The sequence below is a fragment of the Canis lupus genome, chromosome 4, assembly GCF_011100685.1.
Source record: "Canis lupus familiaris isolate Mischka breed German Shepherd chromosome 4, alternate assembly UU_Cfam_GSD_1.0, whole genome shotgun sequence".
Lineage (NCBI taxonomy): Eukaryota > Metazoa > Chordata > Mammalia > Carnivora > Canidae > Canis > Canis lupus.
Genome location: NC_049225.1, coordinates 29607356 through 29633882, shown reverse-complemented (window position 1 = coordinate 29633882; position 26527 = coordinate 29607356). Strand labels below are relative to the sequence as shown.

General features: G+C 61.3%; 1 protein-coding gene across 6 annotated transcripts in view; it reads right to left on the bottom strand.

Moving 5' to 3' along the window:
* Positions 1-26527, bottom strand: part of ZMIZ1 (zinc finger MIZ-type containing 1) — a 231297-nt gene that overhangs the window by 132991 nt on the left and 71779 nt on the right. For 4 of the 6 annotated variants that reach the window (XM_038534458.1, XM_038534464.1, XM_038534462.1 and 1 more), the window contains one exon: positions 10943-11021. The exons of 1 other annotated variant lie outside the window; for it this stretch is intronic. The gene's annotated coding sequence lies outside the window, so the exon portion shown is untranslated. The remainder of the gene's footprint in view (positions 1-10942; positions 11022-26527) is intronic. One more of the 6 variants, XM_038534460.1, reaches the window with a different exon arrangement.

The window sequence follows — 26527 nt, the reverse complement described above, 5'->3', positions numbered from 1 at the left end:
CACTGGCTGTGTTGGCTCCTCGCTGCCCGACAAAGAGCGTGAGCCACCAGGCCTCGTCGCAGGCCCCTGCTGCCACCCACCCCTTGGCAGCGGACACCTGGGTGCTGGGGGCTGGCCGTGCCCTTGGTCTCCACTCACGCGGTTCACCGCTCTGCCTTGGCCTTTCCCTGCTGGCCCTCCCGGGCGCGTCCCGGGGCCGAGCCGCCCTGGCTGTGACAGCCGTCTGAGGCGACGCGGGCTCTGGGCCCCGATCTGGGCAGGCCTTACCCGTGGCTACCTCGGCCACTCAGCTCCCCCAGAGGAACCTGGGGAACACGCCCACCACCTGCCTTGTCCTCCCGGGCCCCGGCGAAGGGGCCCTTTTCTTTTTCATTTTGTGACCAAGGGGACGAGCCTCAGGGAGGTCAGGTGACCGGGCCTTTCGTAGCTGGGGACCCAAAGGTTCAAGATCTCTGGTTTTTTGGAGGGAAACCCAAACTACCTCCAGGAAGCCACCTCTGATCTTCCTGTTTGGCAGGGGCTCTCCCCTGGCAACGCCCAGAGCAGGTGCTCTGTGCCGTGGGTCTGGCTGGGCGCAGGCTTGGAAGTCAGATGGAGCTGGGTTCAAGTTCTGACCCCGTCTCCCAAGGGCTCTGTGACCACATGACTTAACTGCTCTGTCCTGTAGTTTACTAATTTGTTAAGCAGGGCTTATGAAAATTAAATTAGATGCGTATGAAGTATACGGGGCAAGTACTAACCGACACAACTATCGTCCAGACTCCCTCAAAACACACACACATAACAATATCACCGTGATTAACAGCCAGGGCTGGGTCTGGCCACGAGACCCTGGGCAAGTCACTTCTCTCTGTTTGATGGTCGAAGCCTATTCTTTTTTTTCTTTTTTTTTTTTTTTTAAGATTTATTTATTTATTCATGAGAGACACAGAGAAAGAGGCAGAGACCAGAGACACAGGCAGAGGGAGAAGCAGGCTCCCTGCAGGGAGCCCAACATGGGACTCGATCCCGGGTCTCCAGGATCACGTCCTGGGCTGCAGGCGGTGCTAAACTGCTAAGCCACCTGGGCTGCCCAGGTCGAGGCCTATTCTTAAAATTCTTCCTATGACTCTCCAGAAGGCCCTAAAAAAGCAGCAGGTTATCCTCGGGCCTGAGAGATTTGCTGGCAACTGGGACACACAGGCTGTCCCCTGACCCTTCACATCTTCTGCACCCACAGCCACCAAGCTCCTGCACCACCCAGAAACTCCGCAGCCAATGCCCCACTGACAGGGCCAAGACGGTCCGGCATGGCCCGGCCCCAGGGAACCGTGCACCAGCCCCAGGTGGAGGGGACCCAGGTATCCCCGGCCAGCTCATGCTTCGTGCGGAACGGCAGATTTAGAAAAGCCACGGTGCCCTGAGATTAAGTGCCTGTAATTCCTGTTGAATCTGTCGTCTGACTCACTGCCTCCTCTCAGGCCTGGCCACGCAGTCATTACCATATAAACACCTGAATTATCAAACTGCCAGGCCCCAAAGGCTGCCAGATAATTCATGTGTGTTACAGAAGACCCATCTGGGGGAAGGGCCCATTCTCTAACCACTGGGCATTCCACCTCCCACAGAGCTGGGAAGTCACCAGAAGGACCCGTGTACTGATCGGTAACAGGATATCAAATGATTTCTCAGAGTTTGTGTCAGGAAGATGCTCCCCAAGTCTGCAGTGAGGGCTGGGTGGGACGACCCTACAGGAGATGGCGCGAGTTCCCAGCCTGGCCTTGGCCCCTGGAGGCTTTGTGTTCTTAACCCCCTGGCTCAGTGTCCCTCTTCCATTACGTGGAGATGATACTGGCCCCCGGATCGCAAAGGGGTCAGGACCCAGGGAGACGCTGCTCTCCTGCTTGCTGGTGGTGTTATTGCTCTTATCATCAGGACTGACAGAGGCCCCGGGGCTCCCTGTCCTCTGCCTTCTAGTGACAGATGCGTGACGGGCACGGGTTTTCCAGGATCTGGTCCCAGAGGTCCTGGGGGGTGGGTCTGTCTGGGGTGGTCCGAATGCCTGTACGAACCTCCCACTGCTCGGCAGCGGGGCCCGGGCGTCTTTGCTCACCCTGCGTCCCTGGCAGGCATCACCTACCCCGGCTTCTGAGGAGGTACTCTGGGCTGTCTGGGCTCTGCCCCTGACCCGGCCTTGCCCCCATCTCCCGTCTCTGCTGTGACCTGGGTTCTCATCACAAAGCCAAGCGAAGGCCACGTACCCTCGGTTCAATCTGCAGGCCCTGAGCACCTCCTCCGTCCCGCGGCCTCCCTGCTGTTCCCCGCCACAGGTCGGGTCCCAGGCGTGTGGCCACTGGTGCTCTGGTACAAATGCCATCGCCCCGGCCGCCACCTCGCCAGCCCCCACCCACCCCCAAGCACAAGCTCATGCTCCATGTACACCCACATGCACAAGCAGGTGCTTATCCAGGCTCCTGGTCGGGGCTGAATCCTGACCTGGGGCTGTGCTCGTCCTGTCTCACCTTCAGCCCCACCTGAAATCCTCAAAATTCTTTGAATGTCTGTCAATCGGCTCTAACCAGCCTCCTCCAGGAAGCCTCCCATATCCCACACTTCCCCAGGGCTCCTTCGCCTGGATCTCAACACCTTCCTGGCCCCCAGGGCACAGCATATGACTAATTCTCTTCTCTGCAGGCGAACCTTGGCCTGGACTGTGCCAACCTGAGGGCTGCCATTGGGTCTCCTGTGGCCGTTATCTCCCCAAGAGCGGAGCACAGATCCATGCAAACAGTAGGTGCTTACTAAATACTGCTGCCTTACTGACTACAGATGGAGAGTGTGGGGAGGCGGGGCTGGCTTACGGAAAGGCCTCAAGGTGGGTCCTGTACCAGGTGCCGGGTGTGAACCGAGGGCCCGGTTGGTTGGGCTTCGGCCCAGGATGGAGACCGAGCCGCTCACCCCGGCCCACACCCAGGGCTGGCTGTGCGAGCTGCATGCCAGTGGTCAGAGGGGCCCTGGTCCCTCATCCGAGTGGCAGCACAGCCCGGACTCTGCACCCCAGGCCCTGACATCATCCCAATGGTGAATAATTCCTCCTCTGTCACCTGCTGGGCTCCAGCCGCCTCAAATAAGGTCTCATTAGGACAGGGCCGGCGTCTTCACCTCTGCTTATTAACTCCCTTGAGCACCAGAGAGTGGAAAATGGGAGGGAGCCAGGGAGCAAGAGCCTTTTTCATTTCTGGATCATGTTGCCCTCAGCGTGGATATTCCTGGAAACTTTCCATGGGGGGCTGTCCCGGCCAGGGTGGGAGGCCCGGGAGGTGAGCAGAGGCTGTTGATTAAGGCTGACGGGGCATGTCAAAGAAGGGCCCAGTGCTCAGGAGCAGGCAAGCCTGTGGTCCCCGTCCTGACATGGCCCCATTTCTTCCCAGGGGCCGCAGAGGCCTGGTGGGGCTCTCCATCCCAGACAGATGGCCCAAGGAGGGGTGTGCTGGGTGGCCAGGCACTGTCCAGAGACCAGACTGTAAGCCAACGGGCCTGGGTTCCGGCACTGCTCCTCACATTTCTCTGGGTGACCCAGCAAGTCATTTCCACCCAGAGCCTCGGTTTCCCCATCTATAAAAGGAAGGGGCTCCTCAAGGCCACCCTCCAGGTCTGGTGTTCCAGGCTCCCATGTTTGCTAACTAATAAAGCTCCAAGGCCCCTCAGGGGAGCCAGATGACCCTGCCTGCCCCTGCCTCCCCCGGCCGGCTCTAGGTTAGTGGTCCTTCTCAGCCTGCAGAAGAGATTTCAGACCTGAGTGGACTCGGCAGATGCCTGCTGATCTAAAGGCCTCCTGGAAGGCTCAGGGGAAGCACCGCTAAGTGGCACATCGTGCCCAGGGAACAGCTTTTCTGTCCCTGGGGTCCTGGGGCTGGCAGGAAGCTGATGACCTGAGTCCTCTGTGGCCAGAGGGAATGGGGCAGGAACACAGAGGTCTGCCTCAGGGATCCTGACAGAGAGGACCCCAGGGAATGTCCTTCTGATGGGCATAGACTTAGAAGAACAGGAGGAGCCCTTACAGATCAACGAAACCCCTGGTGTATTCATGAGAAAGCTCAGCAACCGGGAGGGACAGGTGTGTCCCAGTTGAACCAGTGAGGCTAGGACACTGTCCAGGGCCCGACCTCTAGGCCAGCTCCCCTTTGGAGGCTTCAGTCCATCCCATGCTGACCTGACGATAGGCATTAAAGGGGGCACTGGTTAAAAATTCAGAGCCCTAGGTCTCAGACTCACAGAATGGGATTCAAGAGAGAGCCTGAGAATCTGCATTTGAACAAGTGTCCCCAGTGACCCATGTATGTTGGCACTTCGGGGAAGTTCCATGTCTCCATCTTCAAGTGCCATCCTGCAAGTTTCCACTGGAGAGCTCCCAGAGGCCTGGGAGGCCAGTGTCTCTGGGGAGGGAAGGACGTGGGTACCGGACTTGATGTTCAGCGCCAAAAGGGGCGGGAGGCAGCTCCCTGAGGGCATCCATCGTCCGTTACTGGAGAAGACTGATGCCACAGCTCTGACCACGTATCTGTCCCACAGCACCCCTTGTGAGCAGGCTTCTCCCCATGTGTAGATTCTCTTCACCTATAGCCTATCAGAGGGTATCAGATGTGTAATAACTTATCCAGACTCACTTAGTTGGTAGGTGGCAGAGCAAGGTCTCGAACCCAGAACCATCTGTTCCTGAAACCCATGCTTCCATCACCCGCATACTGCATTCCTTACCACACCAAAATTTACATGCATAAGCAAACCCTGATGGGAGGTGGTGAGCTCTCCAGCAGTGGAGGTGTGCAAGCAGCAGCTAGAGGAGCCCCTGGCACGCATGGGGTGACCCTGACCAGCCCTCCTGGAGCTGTGACTGGGGACTGGCTAAGCTGGCTAAAGGCTGCAAGGGTTTTTACTGTGTTTCTTCCACACATACAGGAAAATGTTTTGGATTATTTACAGGTTTAACTCATCAAAGTCCTCTTGGCTCAACGCTTGGCCACCCTGGAGCTGCTGGGCAGAGGGTGGCCGGGAGCCTCGGTGGAGAGGGCGTTTGTCAGGGACAGAGATGGTGGGGGTGCAGAAGGCTGGTTCCCCAGGAGGTGACAAGGGTGGGGGGCTGGGGCTGGGCTGTGGGGCTGAGAGAGCCCAGCAGGGGACACCCAGTGAGAGCTGTCCCACTGGCCCCCCCAGAGTGTGGGCCGGAAGACGGGGCAGCCCAGGTGCATCCCGCGGGGGTTATGAAGCAGAGATGCTCCCAGCGGCTCCAGAAGAGGCCCCCAAAGAGCCTCGGGGAAGCAGCGGAGGGTCCCAGGCAGCTGTGAGGCAAGATGTGCTGTTTCCCAAACCGGAACCGAGGCAGGGTGAGAAGCACTTAACAGGAAAGACAGATGTGAGGGAAAAGCATTCACAGATACCAGCCAGCGTGGGGAGGGGGCGTGCGGCTGGGGCTCCCCAGTCAGCTCTCTGGGAGTTAAGCGGCCCCATAACCCCAGCACTCTGGAAGGTTCCTGGGACAGTCTGCCCAGTAGCCGCAGCAGATCGACACCCGCAGGACCACACCGAGGTCACTGTCTCCTCCCTGGACCTGCACCGGCCGCAGCCTGGAACTGAGACACTGGACAAGTGGACGGACGCCCAGGAGCTGGGGCTGAAAGGACCAACGTGCACCGGGCAGCACACGACACATGCTCCGCAGAGCCCGCGCACAGCCTCAGGATCCTTCCTAACATGGCCCGGCCTGTGCATTAAGGACTGGCATACCAGACGAACCCCCCCTGCCACCCCCAGAGGGAGCCGAGGGCACAGGCGTTCCAGGGACTGGGCCCGGGGCATGGTGCCGTCTGCCCTGAGCCTTCGAGGGGCTTCCGGTCCAGCAGGAGAGACAGCAGGTGTCTGGCTTGGAGGAGCAGAGACCAGGAGAAGCCATGGGTGCGTGGGGCTAACGGAGGGGACGGTCGTCTCACGGGGCTAGCTCTGCGGCCCCCCAGCGGGCAGGAGGAGGTGGCCCCTCTGAGGGGTAGTGCGGGGAGGACAAGCCCAGCACCTAAACCTTCCAAGACTTCCTGCCACGAGGCGTGAACGGAAGCAAACCGTCTACACAGCAGTCCCACCGTCTACACAGCAGGCAGCAAAGTGCAGCCGGAGGGGAGACTGGCTCCCGAGGGCAGAGGGCTCTGGAGGGGGGCTGCTCCGCGGCTGGTGCACTCCGGTGAGGTCCCTCCCGGCTGGCGGGGCAGGGCCAGGCTCTGGGGGAGACGGTTCCCTCCTCTCCCTCCTGCTCCTAGGCTAGCCCTAGGAGCAGGAGGCATCTCCTCCATCCAGGCATCTCCCCAGGCATCTCCCCATCCTGGGGGAATCTGGGTTCCCAGGGGGCACCTCTGCAGCTCAGGCTGCGTCCTGGGTGGTGCAGGAGGGAGGACATCCTCCCTCCCTGGGAGGAGCTGAGTGCTCTAACCCCTGGGACCCCCGTGTTCCGGGCTGCATGCTGTGTCTGCAGGGATGAGGGGCCGCACTGACCCCCATGGGGCATGGCCCGTGGCCCCGTGGTCCCCTTGGTCTAGGGCTGTTTGGGGGTTAGGGAGGGAAGCCCCAGGAGCACCAGAACCCTGTGTGAAGGGCACGGAAGCCTTCACGACGTGTTCCCTCCGTTCCTCCTGAGGTGTGGCTGCCCAGGGACTGGCCACAGTCCCGCCTGCCTCAGTTTACAGCGACGACCGGTGTGGCACATCCCCGGTCTTACCGTGAACCACAGGACGGCGGCAGCCCCGCCTGCACAGAAGGCGCGCACTCCACCAACTCTAATCTGCGAGGTTTCCTTCCCCAGCCTCAGTTTCCCTGTCTGCAAATGAGGCAACCCCACGTGGCAACCGTACCCCAGAGTCTGCACGTGCTCCATGTGCTAAACACACACCAGGTTTCAAAGGAAAAAAGAGCGCAAAAGGGTCTCCGTGTTAGCCTTCCAATAGGTAGTCAAGGCAAAATAAAGGCTGAGGTGGTGGGCAGTCTGGGAGCACTCTGAAGGGTCTAAGAGCATAAAGGGGACTTTTTCTATAAAAAAATTTTTTTTTGATTTATGTATTTAAGAGACAGTGCACAAGCAGGTGGGGAAGGGCAGAGAGAGAGAAGCAGACTCCCGGCTGAGCAGAGGGCCCGACGTGGGGCTCGACCCCAGGACCCTGGGATCATGAGAGCGTAAGGAAGGATTCGAGTTTAGCAGAGTTCAGGAGGAAGTGACCAGGGCGTCTGGGAAGCGGGGCTGCTGGGGCCCGGGCCGAAGGAGGCCTCGTGTGACCTTGCAGAGGAAGCAGGGCCTGGAGGAAGGCTCCCCGAGGCTCAGGCCACGCGGCAGCAAGGACAGAGGGCTCTCGGGGCAGGAGGTCGTTGCGGGCGCAAGGGTGACAGGGATGCGTGACAGGGACGGGGAGGGGTGACACCGAGCAACTGCCTGCAGCCCAGGGCACCGGTGGACAGCTAGTGCGTGACGTGGCCACGCGAGGGGCTGGGCAGACGGCGGTGGCCCCGGAGGCCAGGCTGAGTCCGTGCGGCACCTCCGGGAAGACCAGCCAGGGATGGGGGCCCGAGGGACCCCCAGAGGGCAGCCGGGAGGTCAGGCTCTGGATGCTGGGTCCCCAGGGACAGCACGATGTTCGTCCCCAGCACCAGGCCACACACACGGTGTGCTGCTGGGCGGGAGGGGACCGCGCTGCCGGAGCCGGGGAACTGGGCGAGGGGCGGCGGGTTGTAGGCCCGCGAATTCTCAGCTGTGCTCGGGCCTGGCAAGGACACAGGCGATGACACACAGCAGACGTACAGCAGATGTCTGCGGGCGACGCCTGGCTAGGAGCGTCTCCGGGGTAAGGAGAGCAGAAGTGACAAGGTCCTGGGGCTCAGAGCAAAATGCCAGGGGGAGCTCCCGGGGCAGCTGTGGCCGTGGGCGCGCCCAGGAGGCAGAGGGGCTCCCAGGTGGAAGGCAGGGAGGCTGGGCACAAGCGCCAGCTCCTCCCCCTGGAGGGAACAGGTGCCCTGCACGCAACCCCCCTTCTCCCCCTGCACCTCTGGGAAGGGGCTCCTCTGTGGGCTGGTCCAGGCCCCCCACGTCCATCCTGGAGAACCTCACACCCTCTCCAAACTCAGGAATGCTCTGAGGGCCCCCTGCACCCCACCCCTGCCCAGTCTGCTGCCTGAGTGCCCTGTGCAGCCCCAGCCCATTTGCATACTGTTGGTGACAGGAAACTCACTACCTACCCAGAGACCACTTCAAAAAAATACATATATATATATACACATATCTCCAGACAGCTCAGACTCTTGGACAGTTGAACCCAAGGATGTCAGGGAGACAGCGGGGTTGCCACGGAGAGGGCCCGAACCCGAGTGGCCAGGGTCTGGTGGGCAAGAGTGTCCTTCGGTCATGAGTCTGCAAAGTGGAAAGAGCTGGCCCCTCACTCAGGCTGTCACTCCAAATTATAACAGAACTAGAGAGACGATGCCCTGTGGCCGGTACCACCTCCTTGACTGGCGACAGCTAACAAGGACCGTGAAAACCATCCGTTCGTCCATTCGCTCACTTGCCAAGTTAATAAAATAGCAATCGGGCAATGGCCCTGTGCCGGGCACCAGGATGCGGTGGCGAACAGAGCCATTTACTACTCTCTTCTAGGCTGCCACCTGCCCTTTGCCCATTTCACAGGTGGCAGAGCTGAGTCCAGGGAGAGGCAGCAACCGGCTCCAAGAGGCCCGGGGAGCTGCCGGTGAAGGGCAGAGCCGCACACGCGCCACTTGCCCCGCTGCCCATCTGTCACTCCCACGAGCACCGGGAGCGGCAGCGTGTCCTGCCACCCGGCCCCCGGCCGTTTCTAGGACACTGAGGTATCGATTACCACCCTTGCCTTGGAGCGGTTTTCTTTTCTTTTCTTTTTCCATCAAGGCTTTCCAGTCTTCCTTCTTTTTTTTTTTTTCCCCCTTTTTAAAGAATAAACTCCAAGCCTCTCCTATGATTAATTACCAGCTGCTTAATGCTCCGCCACTGGCAATTTCTGGAAAGGGAATGAATTACCTTGAAAAACATCCGAAAAGAGAACCCACCGTGAAGGAGAATTTCAGAGGTTACCCCACAATTAGCAGTGGGTTCCCCCAGCCTTATCGAGTTGCTGGCAGGCCCCGTGGGGAGGGGCGGCCGCCAGCCTTCGGGGGCCACCCTCTAGCTCCAAGGGCAGCCGGGCTGACGGGGCCGGGCAAGGGCACCAGGCAGAGAGGGAGGTGGTTTCCTGAGCACCCACCTCGGGCCTGCCAGCGCCTCAGTCCCTGGTCTCCACGGCATCACGGACCACTTAATTCCACGGTTCAAATCCCCACGCCACTACTTACAGCTCTATGGGTCTCTTAACCACTTTGAGCCTCTGGAGAATGAGGCACTAAACACACCTCCTCACGGGATTACCGTGGGGAGAAATATGTATTTGAGGAGTGTAGTGCCTGGTACACAGTAGACTCTCACTAAGCTGTAACATTTAAAAATATTTCAGGCTCCCAAGCATGCCCATAATGGCCTTCTCAGCAGTGCTGGTGTCATTACCCTCATTTTTAGATGAGAACACTGGCTCTCACTCTCACAGGAGTGAAAGGACTAGTCCAAGGTCACGAGCCGAGAGCAGGGAGCCGGGCTTTCCTGCAGCCCTGCACCCTGGTTCCAGAGCCCGACAGAAGCGTGGAGCATCCCAGGGCCCGCCGGGTCCCGTGTCTGGGCACCTGCAAGCCCAGGGGCCTCAGGACCGAGGGCGGCAGGGAGCTGATTGGCCGAGGCCTCACGCCAGAGCAGAGACTGCCTCCCCTGGCTGGGCCCCAGAGCCTTGGGACAAAGGGCCCCTGGCCCAGGTCAGCACTTTTGTGAAGGCCTCTCATCTCTGGGTTGGGAGCCCGCAGAGCAAAGAGGGATTACACAGGTCACCCTCTGACACGGGGCCAAGTGTGATCAACCCTGAAATGCCGCTCTGCGATGAGACACGCTGCTGTCCAGGCCAGAGGCAGGGCTGGGAGAGGCTCAGCCTCAGGACCTTCTGGCTGCAGCTACTCTCAGCAGCTCCCTGGGGAGCCCCAAACCCTCATTACGGTGGAGGACCAGTTTACGTCCATGCTGGCGCTAACGGGTGCTGGGGGAGGAGGGCACGGTGGGAGCGCAGGTGCACGGAATGAAGGAAGGGTCCCCGGGCCCTCGACAGCAATGCTGACGTCTCCTCCTGGGTGCACACTGCTACCCGTTGTGCCGCGGCGCACGTGAGGGCAGCCGCCGTGGACCCATCCCTCTTTCCCAGATGGGTAAATCAAGGCACAGAGAAACCGCACAAGGTCGTGATGGACAAGGGGCAGAGCCCGGATGTGGATGCAGTCACTCTGACTCCAGAGCCCCGAGACCCATGTGGGTCCTTCAAGTGTGTCTATGGGAGGGAAGGGGGCGGGCGGTCGCAACACCCATGCCAGCCAGCAGTCCTCTCTGCCCGCCCGGGCCTCTTCCGCGTGGTCACCATGTTGTTCAGCATCTGGGGCCCGTGTGCCACGGGAGCGAGTGGTACAGACAGACACCAAAGCTGCCCCTCTCCCGAGGTGCACTCCCCCAGCCCCCACCCTGGCAGACACTCTAGAGAAAGGCCGGACAGCTGGCGAGGCCTAGGCAGGGGTGGCTGCACCCAAGGCCACCCATGAGCACTGGGGCCCCGTCAAAGTCCACTCAGGATGTGCTAAACCCCTTCTTCTTCTTCTTTTTTTTTTTTTTTTTTTTAAGATTTTATGTATTTATTCATGAGACACAGAGAGAGGCAGAGACAGGCAGAGGGAGAAGCAGGCTCCATGCGGGGAGCCCGATGCGGGACTCGATCCCAGGACCCTGGGATCATGCCCTGAGCCGAAGGCAGACGCTCCCCCGCCAGCCCAGCTGCACACCTACCTCAGTGACCCGCGAACCACCAGCGTCCCGCGTCTGGTCAGCAGCGCTCAGCCCTTTGCCTCACTCCAGTTCCATCCTGCTGCAATAGGAAGGGGTGGTCAGAGGAGTCCTTGCTAGCAGGCGCCACAGCCCACCTGCCCACCCTCCGCCGGCAAGTCTACTGCCAGCAAAACCCAGGCATCCCCATTTGGAGAACTGGAGGGAGGGAGAGGAAGGGGGGCACGCTGATGCCCTGACCCTCCCCCCCACACCCGCCAGTTCTCAGCTCCGTGGATATGCTCCTGGCCTCCCTGGCTTTCGGTCTCCCCACCTGTCAAACGGGACCACAGTCTCTCTCGGGGTTTCTAGGAGCAACTGAGGACACATGGAGACAGACGCACTTGGTGTCCACTCATGTGCTCAAGACACACGGAACGAGCAGCCTGGGCTGTGACTAGGATGTGGCTCCCGTGCTTGCGGGGCTTCTGCTCATTACGCTACAGAATTAGAAGAGGCGTCTGCCTTCAGAAAGAATGAGTCACAGGGGCCACGCGACGTAGACTCGAGGTTCAGGGGAGCCTCTCCGGGGCAGTGAGGTCGAAGGATGAGCCAGACAGAGGCAGGCCGAGATGCATGGAACCGCATTCCAGGCCAAGGGAACAGCAGATGTGAAGACTTGAAGACAGGGGGAAAAAGCCTGGTTCAGGGGAGGACTCGAGAGTGGGTGGGGGGTAGGGGTGAGGGAAGGAGCGGTGGGGTGAGCGGGGCTCAGGCGGCATGGCCAATCCCCGAGAGGTGGACAGGAGCCACACGGGGGGCCTGGGCAGCTGAGGGCCAGGACCCTAGTTCTAGTTTGAGAAGATCCTCTGGCCACTGGTGGGGACAGGAGGAGGCAGGGAGGCCAGTGTGGAGGCTGTTCCAGGGGTCCAGGCCAGAGACGGTGGTGCCCGTAGCACAGGGAGCTGCAGGCAGGGTGGCAGGAACTGCGGGTACACGGGGTTCGTGGAGATGACACAAGGAGGGAGAGGCACGGGCAGCCTGGGCCCCTACCCCCACTGGTGGTGGGGCACGACTACCCTCACGGGGTGGCGGTGGGTCCTGCGCCCCAGCTCCTCAAGGGCCTCGGGACCGCCCGCTCTGCTCACTCCCTGCAGGGATCCCGGAGGACCAGACCCCGAGGCCGGGCCGGGGGTGGGGAGCTCCTCAGGGTGCCGGCCGGCCACAGAACCTCCCGTTTGGGGCGTTCCCAGTGACGAAGGCACCCTGCTGGGTGGCGGCAGACACTTGCCACGCTCCTCGGGCCTGTGCATCCTCTAAGAAATGGGAAACAGAACTCTGGCCTGAGTGCCTCTTGGGGTGACAGAGGACAGAGCAGCGCGCGGGCCACATTAACCGTGGGCTCCCACATGGGCCAGGGGCCACGGGAGGCCCCGGACCCGGCCCACCTGGGAAGACAAGAGTGTGCGGTGGCTGCTTCAGGCCCGGTTTCACCCTCTGACCAAGTGTGTGGCTTTGGGCAAATTTCTTTCTTTCTTTTTTTTTTTTTTTGGGCAAATTTCTTAAGGCTCTTTGTGCCTCCATTTTCTCATCCATGGGATGGGAACACAGGGGTCACCAGGGGCCCTCACGGAGCTGTACAGGCCGTGGAAGGGAGCGCACAGCAGCGCTGGACACACAGGGAGCTTCCGGGTGGGTCAGCGGAGACCGCAGTGACCTGGCAGCGGCTGGGACCGGGCTCACGGAGCCTTAGGCCCTAAGTCCCACGCTCCGAAGCCAGGGCTGGCATCCTGACCCTTTGGCGCCGGCTGCCCCCAAACCGCTTGACAAGGGACACAAACAGCCCTGGCGTTCACGGACTCCGACTCTCCCATTTCTCAGAGGAAGACTCTGAGGCCTGAAGACGGGGAGCGACCGGCCCCGTCCCAGAGTCACACCGCAAGTCGGTGGCTGGGGCGCAACTGGAATCGGCCTCCTGCTTCCCCACCACCCACGGCTCAGGCCTTTCCCAAAGGCGAGCTGGCCCCAAGACCCGCTGACACAGAGAAAATAATTATTTTGGCAGCTGAGAGAGAAGCCAGAGCCGGAAAGACCTCGCTCACACGGGGAGCAGCGTCCAGGCCCCAAGGAACGACACCCGCCCATCCTGCCTCTCAGGGATGCTCCAGCTCACGGCGCACACTCGCGTGCCCTCAGCCACCTGAACTCTTCGTTGGGCTTGGGCCCAGGGGCAAAGACTGGGCACCACACGTGTCCGAGGTCGCACGGCAAGTGCACAGATAGGTTGGGGGCACCCCCAGGATATAAACTCGGGCCCTGGCCGGGGACTGACCCCCTTTCCCTGTGGCTAGGAGGCCTGCCTTTGCCGAGTCTCCACTGGGGCTCTCCCTGGGTTATTTCTCTAACCTTTGGTGAAATGCCAGGAGGCAGAAACTCCACTGGCACCCCCAACTGACACACGATGCCCGGAGAGGTTCTATAACTTCCTAGGGTGGCACAGGCAAGAAGGAGCTAATAACAAGAACAGAGCCAGGACGTGTGCAGGCAGGTGGTGTATCCACCAACCCCCCCACAGGCCCTGCCCACTCCCAGAGGACCAGCTCGGGGACAGACAGCCCTGGGCACACAGGCTCCCCCGCCACGGGGCTGGGCACCACTCACGTCGGCACACAAGAGCTGTGAACACAGATGCACCACAGGGACGTGTTCCCTGCTTCACAGGCACTTGCACCCGGTGCCATGCAGGGCACAGGCTGAGCCTCACGGCCCAGCGCATGGAGGAGGGCATCCAATGTCCCCAAGGGGTGGCTCTCCTGGCATCCTTAGCTCAGGACTCTCACTCCAGGGGTGGGGAGGGGGTGAGGACTGGGCCAAGGGGCAGCTCCTGCCTATGAAGGCCCCAAGGGTAGAAAGGGGCGTACAGACCACAGGCCAGCCATGCTTCCATCCTCGTTGCCCGTCTGGCCCGGACGGTGCCCACTCTGCAGGGCAGGAAGCCAAGCTCTGAGGGAGGACGGGGTTGCCAGAGGTCTCACAGCTAGAGTGGCCACGCCGGGTCTGGGATGCAGCAAAGGTCACTCTAGGGTGGGGAGTGTCCCGGGACCCAGATGCTTTCTCCCAAACACACCCACCTGCCCATCCCTTCCTCCTGCAGGGATGCCTTGGCCCTGGGTGTTGGTCTGGGGGTTGGCTGGGGCCGGGGGGCTGGCCGGAGAGATGCAGCACCGTTGGGGGCTCGCTGGAGGGCAGAGGGGCCCGTGCCAGAGGGCAGAGGGGCCCGTGCCACAGGGCAACCAGGATGAGCCACACCCGGCAGGCTCTGTGCCCACGGCTCCAGGCCTGTGGCTCAGTGACTGGTTGTTCTCTACAGCTGCTCGAGGTTCAGAACGCACATTCCGGGTGGAGCCCCGGTCCTGTCCTCGGTGGTGAGGTCAAGGACAAAGGTGGGCAGAGTGGGACTGGAGTCCTTGCTTAGAGGTTTAATGTTGGGTGACCTTGAGCAAGTCACTTGGCATCTCTGAGCCCTCCCCTCCCCTCCCCTCCCCTCCTCTCCTCCCTTCCTCTCCCCTCCCCTTCCCTCTCCTCTCTTTTTTTTATTATAGATTTCTTTTTCTTTTTAAAGATTTTATTTATTTATTCATGAAAGACACACACACACACACACACACACACACACACACAGAGGGAGGGAGGCAGAGACACAGGCAGAGGGAGAAGCAGGCTCCATGCAGGAAGCCCGACATAGGACGACATAGGACTCGATGCCGGGACTCCAGGATCACGCCCTGGGCCAAAGGCAGGCGCTAAACTACTGAGCCACCCAGAGATCCCCTCCTCTTCTTTCTTTTCCTTTCCCTCCCTCCCTCCCTCCCTCCCTCTCTCTCTCTCTCTCTCTTTCTTTCTTTCTTTCTTCATTTTTAATTTTTTCTTTCTTTCTTTTACATATTTCATTTATTCATTTGCGAAAAAGAGAGAACAAGTGGTGGGGACGGGCAGAGGGAGAGGGAGAAGTAGATTCCCCACTGAGCAGGGGGCCTGATGCAGGGCTGGACCCCAGGACCCTGGGACCACAACCCGAGCGGAAGGCACCTGCTCAGCTGACTGAGCCACCCAGGTGCCCCATCATCCCCTTTCTGAACAGGGACCAGTGGCCCCTCCAGCCATTCGCTCACCAGAGAGGCTGAGGGCTGACCTTGAGGGGCCCCTCACTGGCCAGAGCCCTGACTTGCCCACAGGCTACTGGGGGGCGGGGGCAGCCTGTCCAGGGTGGTCTGTAGGCAGGTGGCCATACCTACGGCATCCCCGCGCCAGAGTTTGGGGCTCCTGTCACCTGCCGCGGATCATGCCCTGGTGGCTGAGGGTTAAGATGAAATGGGTGTGTGGATCCAGGTGCCATGTACGAAGACACAGGTCGGGGGATGATGGCTGTTAATGTTTGAAGGAGGAGACAATTACTCAAGGTCATAAGTGGCCCAGGAGGGAACAAAACATGGTCACGTGGGACCCACCCAGACAGGATCCGTCCTGCTGCTGCAATGGCTGAACTGCCCTGAACCGGCTCCGGTGGCGGACCCTCCTCACCCGGGCTGTTGTTATTCCCATTTTACAGATGGGCCACGCGGTTGCCGGTCCAGCAGGCCAGGGGCCCTGTCTCAGGCCCTGCACACAGGGCAGGTGGCCTCAGCCCCTGCTCCCAGGCTCGCTGGGGAACCACGGGCTTGCCCACCTCCGAGACCCACCCAGGAAGGCATCCCCTTAGGTGACCCTAGGACCAGACCCTTCGACCCCCCTGGCGGATGGTACTGGCTCCAGGAGCAAGGCAAATATTTACCAGGATGGTTATCCAAACCAGGCTGGCCGCCCCGCCTCCCACATTCCTGGAATACATGTTCCCTGACCTCATCAAGCTGGGAGGGGAGGTGTGGGGTAGAGGGAGCCAGACCCTGGGGAAGAGCCAGACTGAGGGTCCTGGGCCAAGGTAGAAGCTGAAGCCTGCTGGCCAGGGGGCAAAAGGGCAGCTCCGAACTGTCCTGTGGACTAAACCCTTAGTAGGGGAGGCCCCAGGGGGAGCTCAGGACAAGGGCCAGAGCACTGACCTACCCACAGGCCACCGTGGGAGGGGGCTGGACTACCCCAGCGTGGTGCGGTGGGGCAGGGGGCTACCCCAGTGCCACCTCTGGGCTTGCACTCAGGGCTCCAGCACCAGGCCTCCTCACCCCTGCTGCCAATCACACCCCCCACACACACACACGCGTGTGCACAGGCACATGCACGCTTGTCACGCCTGCAGAGTGAGGCCCTCAGCCTGCCATCAACTCCCAGATTCTCCCGCCTAGCAGGGCCCTTCCTCAGCAACCCCAGAAGCCCTCGCTGCCCCACTCCATCCTCACCATGACCCGTCACCAGGGAGCCGTAAGGTCCAGGGTCTTACTTTCAACAAACTTTGCCCATCAGAACCCCTTCCTGCGGTGCTAGACAGGCCGCCTCCACCAGGCTGCCCTCCCCCGCGAGTCCCCAGAGTGATCTCTCCCTTCCTGAACTTCCAGACATTTGATGCCATTTCTTTCTTTCTCCTTGTGTAATTAAAACCGGTCATCTCTTTGGCCCTGAGACCCTTGGCCACTCATTCCAGGAACAGAGTGGAGCCTGGAGGCTTGGGTGGCCCGGGTGCTCAGGTACGATGGAAATTGAAATCCCGAATCTTTTCACCAAAGAGGAGTAGCTGCAGTTGTCCTTAAGGAACAGATAAGAGAGCAGACCTAGCATGGAGTTGTCTGGGGTCCTGGGGACTCCTGGGTCGGGCTGTCCGAGGATCACGAACTACCCTTGGTTTGATCATCCTGTCTTCACTTCCTCCGGGAGTATTGGGAGCTGTCCTGACAGCCTACCCACACCCAGGCCCGGGGAAGCCCAGCCCAGGGCCCCTGGGGGCTTCCCGCCTCCTCCTCTCCATATGGAACCTTGGTCAGCCACGGGGGAAGGGCAGCCAGGTGTCACTGCTGACCTGCGGGGCCTGGGGACTGAGGTGTAGGCCTGGCAAGTCGGCTGCGGGGCCCCGATGGGCACCTCCAGGTGGGGACGGCTCCGAGGACAGTAGATGCCCAGCGCAGGTGTGGGGCCACGTCCTGGTACCACGGGGCACCTGAAGAGCGGGAGCTGGATGAGGGCAGGGCTCCCAGAACTGCCGTCTCCACCCTCATCACTTCTGAGATTGGCATCCCCTTTTTGAAAATGGAGAAATGACTGCTGGGCGTTGCTCCTCCCATCCATCCATCCATCCATCCATCCATCCATCCATCCATCCATCCATTTCCTTCTTTCAACAATTCATGACAATGCCTACCATCTGCTGGAGGAGGACGAGAAGGAGCAGGATTGGGGTGGGGGGGTGGAGAGAGGGGGGTAGGGGCAGAGGCTGGCAAGTGCCAGCCTGCATGCCTCCCAAGGGTGTATGCACCTCGTCCAAGGGGAGGCGAGGAGAACACAGCGAGCTGGATGATTCTAGGACAGAATGCGGATGGCCGTGCTCACCTTGGCCTGACAGCAAAACAGAGGGCCTGGGGCAGCATCCTGCGGCCAGTGTCTCAGGCAAGAGGGCAGAGGCTCAGAGGCCTGGTGGGAGAAAAGCTTTGGGCTGAAGAGAGAATTGTGGGTGGCCTCCGGGAGCCGGGGAAAAGCTGCATTCAAGGGCTGGGGGCCCAAGTATCCCCCGCCACATACGGATACGTCCCTGGGGGCCCCTTCCAGCGCCTCACCCGGTGCCTAATCCTGACTTGCTGGGTGTTCAAGGCCAAGCTGGAGCGGCACCTCTTCCAGGGAGCCCTAGCAGAGCCAGAAAGTGCTCACTCTGTGCGTCAGGCAGGCCTCCCGGGGCAGCATTCACCCCTCCTGCCTCTCAGGGGTACCCAGGCTCACGGTGTGCACATGTGGGCCTTCCCTGCCCCAGCAAGCCACCCAGCCCCTTGGTGTTGGGCTTGCACAAAGGGGTAAACTGAGACCACAGAGGGGTCTGGCCCTGGCTTTGCAGCCCCCTCACGCTGGTGGAAGGCAGAGGGGTCGCCCCTCTCTCCCAGGCATCAAATAAACAATCTCTCTTCTAATCAAGGGGCAAGGACACAACGTAGACCGAGGATGCACAGGGGTTCTGGGTTCTGACGGAGCAGATCCGGGGCCTGAGCTTTGCTGCTTCCTGAGCTGTGACGTCGGCCAAGAGCCTTAGCCTCTCTGGGCTCTGGTTTCCTCACGTCTAAAATGGGGATGATAGGAATCCCTCCTGTCAGAGCTGTAGGGTGGTAACGGGACAATGCCCGTACTGCGCTCGCATGGGACGTGGTCCACAAACGGGGACTGTCATTGTTATCACTGGTTTAGGGTTGCTGCTGCGTACAGATGTGGGGTCTTGCCTGGGGAAAGACACTGGATCTCTTGTCACAGAGAAGGAGAAAGACCCAGGCCTCTGTCAAGATGAATCCTGGCCTCAGGGCCCTCGGCCACATGCTCCCAATCTCTTTCCACACAAGCCCCGAAGGCGCTGGGCACCGCCTAGGAGTAAGCTCTGTACCAGGAGCTCCTCCCACACCTACCCTCTCATCAGCCCCTTGAGTGTAGGCAGCGCCTCTCCCTTGCCAGGGGCGAGGGTCTTGCCTAGAGAGGCACCCAGGTGGGCTTGGCCAACCCTGGGCCCCTGATGCCCACCCAGGTTCTTGCCAGTCCTGATGATGATCTAAACCGAATTTTTTGCCCATGACCCTCTCTTAGGGACTCTGTCTCTCGTCTCTGCTCACTCTGCTTGAGGTGGCCTGGCACCTGTCACCTGGTGCTGCACTGCCCCTCTGAGGACAGTCCTGGAGGGATACCCCTTATCGCCACCCCAAGGACACCCCAAGCCCAATTCCTCTGCGGCATTAACAGAGGCTGGCAGACGCTCTCAGCAGAGTCCTCGGAAGTCCTCTTTTAACCTGTCACCTCACCGAGGAGGGGACACGCTTCCAAAGAGGAACAGGGCGGGCCCAAGACCAAGATGAGAACCAAAGAGCGGGTCACTTCTGGTGCTGAGGCTGGACCAAGGAGCTGATATGGACTCATGAGCCAGTCACCTGTCCCCCTAGGTCTCCGTGTCCTTATCTGAGCCAACCACTGGCTGAAGGATTAGCTGGGCTGACGTTTCATCCATGACTGGCACGGGCTGGGCAGCTCCACGGGCAGCCTGGACTCCAAGCCCTGTGCTCCCTCCACTTGAGGAGGTGGACAGGAAGGTCGAGAGGCTGATGGGTACAGGCACTCTGCCTAGCACCCAGCATGCCTGGCCACCCCTCTCCTGGGCCAGGGCCAGCCAGCCCTTGGCGCTCACACTCCCCAAACAGGCATCCCTCTGGGATTCTGGCTACACGGGGGCCAGGCTGGTCTGAGGTGGTGGCCGAGGCCCAGATTTAGGAGATGCCGGACAAAGGAAAGCACTGTTCTTGCTAACAGGAGGTCATGGCTTTGCGCTGAGGCCCTAACGTCAGCCAGGCCTAGATGAAATCCTGGTTCTGCTACTTACAAGCCATATGGCCTTAGCCATGTCCCTATACCTACCCCTGCCTCAGTTTACTCAATGGTATAATGGGAAGGGAGAAGGTCTAACGGGGGGTAAAATGAGTGGCCCAACTCCTGGCCCTTGGAGGACCAGGCCACAGGGGGTCTTGTTGTTCGTGGGAATGCCAGTCCTCCCTGCACAGGCAGCCCCACGTGGTCTGGGAAGGCCACTGGGGGCTTGGCTGTAGGGTGTGCCAATCATCACGCTGCACTCTCCAGCCCATCCCAAGACGCTCACTAGTGCCCTGCCCTGCCCTGCCCGCCCAGGGAAGCTTGACTATCTCCCCCTGCTTCACTGACCCTGCCTAAATGAAGCTGGTCCTGGCCCTGCCTCTGCCCTTATGCCCTCCTGCCCTAGTGCCCCCCATCCCAAGATGTCCCACCTTCCATCTATAAAGCAAGGGGACGATGTCGGCCAATCCCCAGGGCTGCTGAGGAGCTCTGGGGGGTGGGGGATGTGGTCAGGCCTGGCAGCGTGCAGGTGAGGAGCTCCTGCTCTATCCTCTCCACCACCAGCCTTGGCTGACGCTGTCTTCCTGGGCCGCCCAGAGCCCAGCCCTGTGGGAGCCATCACACGCCCAGAGCGCGTCCCAGGGTCCCAGCAGGAGGTGCCAGGACCTCGGCAGCTGCCTTCCAGCTGAGGCGTCAGGGCTAGCCTGCGATGGCCTCCTTTTTCCTGGAGTCTGGGGGCTCCCTCAGCCCAGCAACTTCAAGGGATCTGGGAGGGGAGCCCCTCCTCTCACGTGCCCACCAATTCCTGGGACTGAGAGAACCTGCCTGCTGGGACTGGACCCCCAGGGAGGTTAAAAGGAGGGGCTGAGACCAGCCCCCATGACGGGTGCCCTCTTCCCATTGCTCATAGCACCCAGCACGGGGCTTCCAGGTAGAAGGGCCGCTGGAGGATTTGCCGGACGCATGAAGGAGCAGTGAGAGTCGCTCAGGGTGAAGACAGCTTCAGGTCAGAGGCACAGCCGCTGGCGGGTGCACGGTGCCTGCCACATCCAGCACAGGCGTGGCTCCATCAGACGTGGGGCACTGGTCACCCCACAGCGATTCTACAAGGAGGTCCTGGCGCCCCCATTTCACAGCTGAGGAAGCCAAACACACGAAGTCACCTGCTCACGGCGTTAGAAGGTGGTGGAGCTAGACTGGGTGCAGGCCCCCAGCCCCGGAGTCCACAGCGTGGACAGCGCAGCCCACCACGGGCCCCGCAAAGTGCAGGTGCCCCACCAGGCTCTGCCCCGGGAATCTGGCTGAACCGGGCTGGGCTGCACCACTTCTCGAAGCTGCCCTAGCTCTCCTGTGCAGCAGGCGCTGAGGGCCTCCGGCCAGCCCCACCCTCACTCTTCAATCCGGGGAAGTGTGGGCCGGGGAGGGAGGGGACGTGCCCAAGATCCCCGTGCATGTTGGGGGAATCCGAGACCTGGCGTCCGGGCACCCTGACTCCTGGGCCTTGGCTCTGAGCTCTTGGAAACAGAGCGCTGCCGGCCCAGCAGCACAGCCCACAGGTGCAGACGCAGGAGGCACGAGGCGGGAGGCCCGGGGCAGCCAGGACAGCACGCGGCCAGATGACACACGGGCCCAGCAATTCCTGACTCATGGCCACCCATCCCGTGACTCCGCCCACCACCAGGGTCCCCACCCTGGCTCACACCCCACAGCCCACTGCAACCTCGAGGCCCCTCCTGTTCAGGACCAGAAAGCCACAGAGGGAGGAAGGAGCAGAGGGGCCCCACCCAGGGCTGGGTGGGAAAGCCAGCCCAGCCCAAGAAGGGGGGACACGGACTCTGGGACACGCAGAGGGAGAGGCATCGGCGCTGACCCGGCCCCTCCCTGCCGTGGCCGGCAGACTCCCAGTCTGCAATGGCTGGAGCCCTGGGGACCACGTACCCAGTTCAGAGGAGGAAAACTGAGGCCTGCCAAGCCACCCGCTGAGGTCGACCTTCTTAGCCACAGGACTTCCTTTTGAATCAGAGCCCTGTACCTGGATGGACACGTCAGACCTCCCCGCTGCCACTTCCTCTCCCCAACAACATGTCACTCCTCTGTCCAAGAGCCTTTGATGGCTCCCCATTGTCTGCGAGGCTCAGTTCTAACTCTCCAGCCTCACAGTTCAAGGCCCCCACCTGCCTCTGACCTGTGACCTTTGCCTAGACATGTCTGGGTCTCCCCACCTCTGCACCCCTGCCCACATTAATCCTGCTGCCAGGAATGTCCCTGGTGCCAGCGGCCGGATGCACTGGGGAAAAACAAATACCCACTGAGGAGCCGTGGGGGCTCAGGCACCGTGCACCCAGAATATCAAGGACCCCTCACAGCTGGCTCTGAAAGACCCATTTGGCAGATGCAGATGCTGAAGTGCAGAGGGACGAGGCGTCCAAGGCCGGGGCTGAGTTGTCACCGTACCACGGGGAAGGGCTGGGCTGCAGGGACCTCAGGGCTTCCCGGTTGCTGACATGCTCTCAGCTGCTCCACAGGTCAGGGTAACCCCGAGTGCATCAGTCTATCCAGTATCCTGGCAACTCGGATCTGCTCACTTGGCATCCTGACACTCCCTCTGCCCTGCCGAGCTGGGGTTATAGGCTGCGGGTGCCTGGCTTGGGGAGGTGGCCATGGGTCAGAGAAGCAGGTGGTCCAGTGGCCAAGGGCACTGACCCCGGGGCCAGCTGCCCGGTTCGAAGCCCAGCATAGCCACCTCGGCAGACTGGAGCAGGAGAGTGGGCCCGGGAGGACAGAGAAACGCAAGCTCCTTCCTGGGTGCAGATAATCAGCTTCATCCCAGTCACAGGGTGACCTGGAGGGGGGGTCGTGCTGACATCATCACCCCCACCCACCATGGGGACACTAGCAGCCACCCATGCCTCTCTCTCCCTGCCTGGGGCTCATCCTAGACAACGTGCCCTGGCTGGGCTGCAGACAACTGTCTGGAGTGCGTGAGGCAGGCTCTGGGGCAGTTAATCCCAAACCTGGCTGTCCTCGTAGGGTACAAATTTATCCTACTTCCAAATCCTCTATCTCATGGGATGCTCTTTGATGGGCAGAGCTGCTGCTTCTTCTCTCTTGCCTTTCGACAGGACGAGGCCCAGAGGTGTGGAGGGACTTGCCCGGGTGCACCAGCAAGCTGGTGGTGGATCCTAGACCCCAAACCCTGGTCTCTGGGCTCCCAGGCCTAGCCCCACTATGAGGTTTCTCTTGCCTGTCCCTAAAGGTGACCGACTGTCTGGGAGAAGATAAGTCATCAGCATGTGTGGGGTGAGGCATGGGCGTGGGCTCAAAGCTTCCACCAGTGGGAGGATCTAGGCGGAGGTCAGTGCAGGTCAGAGGCAGGGCAGCCTGAGAGCCTGAGGTCCAGCTTCCTTTCTCAAGAGGGTATGATTCCTGGCAGCAGCTCCCACGGGAAATAGAAGCGCCACCCGCGGGAAACACAGGGTGGGACCGAGGGGGTGCCGGGCAGGGTTTCCTGTCGGGTGGGTGACCTGTGTGGCCGTGGCCCTGGGGCCGGGCCGGGGTTGGGCTTTGCCTCATCCCTGGCGCAGGCCCAGACCACCCTGAGTCCCATCCTCCAGGCCTCCGCAGGCTTCCTGCTCCGCTGGCCCCACCCGGCCCAGGACCGGCCCAGGAGAGAGCCAGGGCCCCGTGGGGCCTCCTCACCAGCACTCGAGTTCTCCAGGGCGAGAGCCGGCAGGCTGCCCTGGCCCGCTCGGTGGCCAACGGCCTCCCTCCAACCTCCAGCCACTTGTTTTCTAGCAAAAGGACCCCACAAAAGCAGCAGTGAGTTTTCTCCCCAGCAGTGCACAAGCCCAGGTGCAGGCTGAGCAGGGGCGGCGGGAATCAGCCCCTCCCGGGGCCCTGGAGTGGTGGTGTCCCCCCACTCGGGGCAGAACAGCAGTGCCAGAGGTCAGGCTACAAGGCAGAACTTGCTCGTGGCCCAATATGGGGGGCAGGCAAGCAACCTCTCCTTCTGCTCAGGCAGCCCCGGCGGGGAGCACAGCCCCCACCCCAGAACAGCACGTTGTCCAGCCAAGGCCCGGCACCGGGACCCAGACCCCTTCATCCTACTCCCAGCTTTGCAAGCCTGGATCCTTGAACACGGGGCTGGGTGGGGCTGGGTGGGACTGGGTGGGACGGAAGCTTGGCCCCGGGGCTGTGGGACCGCCCACGGCCTCCAGGTGAACCCAGACTGCTCCCCTTGTTTCTGGAGCTGGAAATCCACTGTTCGTAAGTGGGGACGTGGTGGGAGTGTCAAGGTTGGTGGCCTGGCCCTGTGAAGGGGGGAAAAGGCCTGAACAAGGGCCCTCGCCCCCAGCCCTGCTCCTCCTGCCTTCCTGGGGCCCAGGCTTTGGGAAGCCTCGGCATCCCACATCTGCCTCAAGGCTGCTGGGCAAACAGGTGCCTCAGAGAGCAAATAGGCCGGAACATCCAGAAGAGTCTCCCAGCCTGAGAGCACCCCAGGGGCAGGGAGATAGCTGGGAGCCAGGTGTCCTGCGGGCACCGTGGGCAGCCTCAGAACCTCCCTGGGGGCCAGGCTGGGGCGGCTCTGATCCCTTGGGCTCAGAGCCGGCTGCCCAGTGCAGGGCCCTGATGGCTTACCCACAGGACTGCGAGCCAACAGGCCCTGATGGGGCTGTCTGTGGGCCCAGCTTGATGCTGGGTCTGGAGGGAGCGAAGATCACAAAGAACTCTGTCAGGGTCGCCCAAAGCGTAAGGTTCAGGGGCCCGAGGTGAGCAGGGGGGAGGACAGAAGCCACGGGGCAGGACTGAGTTTCCTGACCCTGGGGGCATGCAAGTCAAGGCCGGGGACGCACTGCCCTAAGTGGCCTTCTGGGACTCCTGCCTTTATAACCACCCCTGTCCAGGACCCATATTCAGTTGTGGGTGGCAGGATGGTTGGCCCGCATCACCAGCTCAGCCACCGGCCACCGCACTCCTCTCCCTTTTCCGAACAGGAGTTTCCTAGCTCTGACAAAATGGCCCTAGGCTCATGAGCCTGTGGGACTCTTCCAGGCTGAGTACCCCCGAATGCAATCACAGCAGAAGCCAGGTCTGGCAGCGCTCTGTGAGGCCTGCAACCTGGGCACCTGGTGGGTCCAGCTGTGAGCCCACCTGGGGGAAGTATGCCTAAGTTTGCCCAGAGCGCAGGGCGGCCTGGGGTGGGGGGTCTGCTGCACCCCAGTGGGCATCCTATGGCTGCCTCTCTCCTGGTCTTCAGCTTGGCCTGGACCCTGGGTCCACCCCGAGATGCTGCCTGCTGCCAGCTTGGCAGTGAGCATCTACAGGGACAGGGATGTGTTGTCTTTTACTGAGCACGGGCCTGGCACACACTTGGCTGCCAGGAAATGTTTGTCAAAAGAAGGAGAAAGAGAAGGAGCAGGGAGGAAGTGGGGAAACAGACACACGAACCCAGGTGGGCTCTCAGATGCAAGGCCCTCACGGCCACCTCCGGGGCCCCCACAGCCCCCCTCCGCCTCCAGGTCCCAGGGGGACTGTACCGTCTAGAGCGAAGGCGGGCCGGGCAGGCTGGGTAAACCTGCAGGAGGCCCACTTCCCCTGGGGCTCTCCACCCAGGTGGCCTCAGAGAAGGCCCTGAGATACCCAGGGTTCGGGACCTCTGCACTCCGCTTACATCTGCTCTGGCTCCCGCCACGCCGGAGGAAGGGGACCCTCACCCCAGCTGCTCTGTGAGAGACGAGGCACGTCGCTGAGCCGTGCTGGTTGTGCCCTACTGGGTGCTGCGCGCCCATCGTCCTCCTGGAAGGGCAGCGGCATGGGTCATGGCTGCTTCATGACAGGAGCAAGGGGCCTCTGCAGTAAAAGGTGATCCTGCCCACAGAAGTTCTAGAAGATTCGTGTTCTGAGGACCCTCCTTCTTGCCCAGCCCAGGTCCTGACACATAGTAGGTGCTCAGTGCTTGTCTGTTGAATTAATCAGTGGCCTGCTGGGTGCATAGGGGAAGGCCTGACTTGGGCTTTCCTGCAGAGGGGCCAGCACTCAGCAACGTGCCCCAGGATACAACAGATGGTGGCTGCAGACGCCATGCCCCTCTGTGTGGCTGAGGCTCGGCCCTTTTGAGCTCTTCTTGGTTAGAGGACATTTCAGGGCTGGGAAAGTTCCCTGGAGTCAGTAAGTCCAATACTTTTCCTGCACAGATAGAGGCAGGAGAGATCCAAGGAGGGCAGGAGACGGGAAGCCAGGCCATTCCCCAGGCCAGGCCTCCCCACGGCAAATCCGGAGGCCCGAGGACTCCAGGGCTGCCCTGTGTCCCCAGGGATCTGTGCGTCCACCCCCCACGCCAGCGTGGGCCCCTCCCCTGGCTCCCTGTCTCAGCCTCCTGGCTGCAGCCGGCCCAAACTGCTTACTTGGACAAACAGAGAAAGCGGCCACGTGACTGGCTAAGGTTTCCTGGACCAGAGACGGACGGACACACACACACACACACACACACACACACACACCCTCACAGTGGGTCAGGTGGCCATGTGGCCCAGCAGGCCAGGGCCTGGGCCAGCTCAGGTTCCCATGTCTCTGAAGGACAAGTGACTGGGCCTGCCTTTCCTCACCCAGAAGAATGCCTTCTCCAAACACTTGTTTTCTGCTTCCTGGACGCACCAGGGACATGCTGGATGGGAAGAGGAGTGGGGGCGGGAGGGGGAGGAGGGGGAGGATGGGGAGCAGAAGGGAGGAGGGGGGAGGAGGGGAGGAGCCTGCGCCCCGCGCCCCGCCCGCTGGCCGCTGTGGGGTGTTTTCCTTCGGCGCTCCTCACCCAGAGGGCAGCTGCCTGCTGGGAAGCGGTGGCCGCCCAGGCCCAGAGAATCCCGAAGCCCAGGATGGGATGTGGGGCAGGAGGGGAGCCGAGGCTCTGGGAGGAGTCTCCGAGTGAGTCAGCGGCCGACCTGTCAAGGCGTTGTACTGGAGCAGGGGTTTTGCAGCAGGACCCCGTGGCTGGCCATGGGGGCATCCAGGGAGGACAAAGGGTGGGCGAAGGGGGTACCTAGGCTGAGTCTGCCTTTGGGCTGTTGTTCAGGAAAGGTCTGC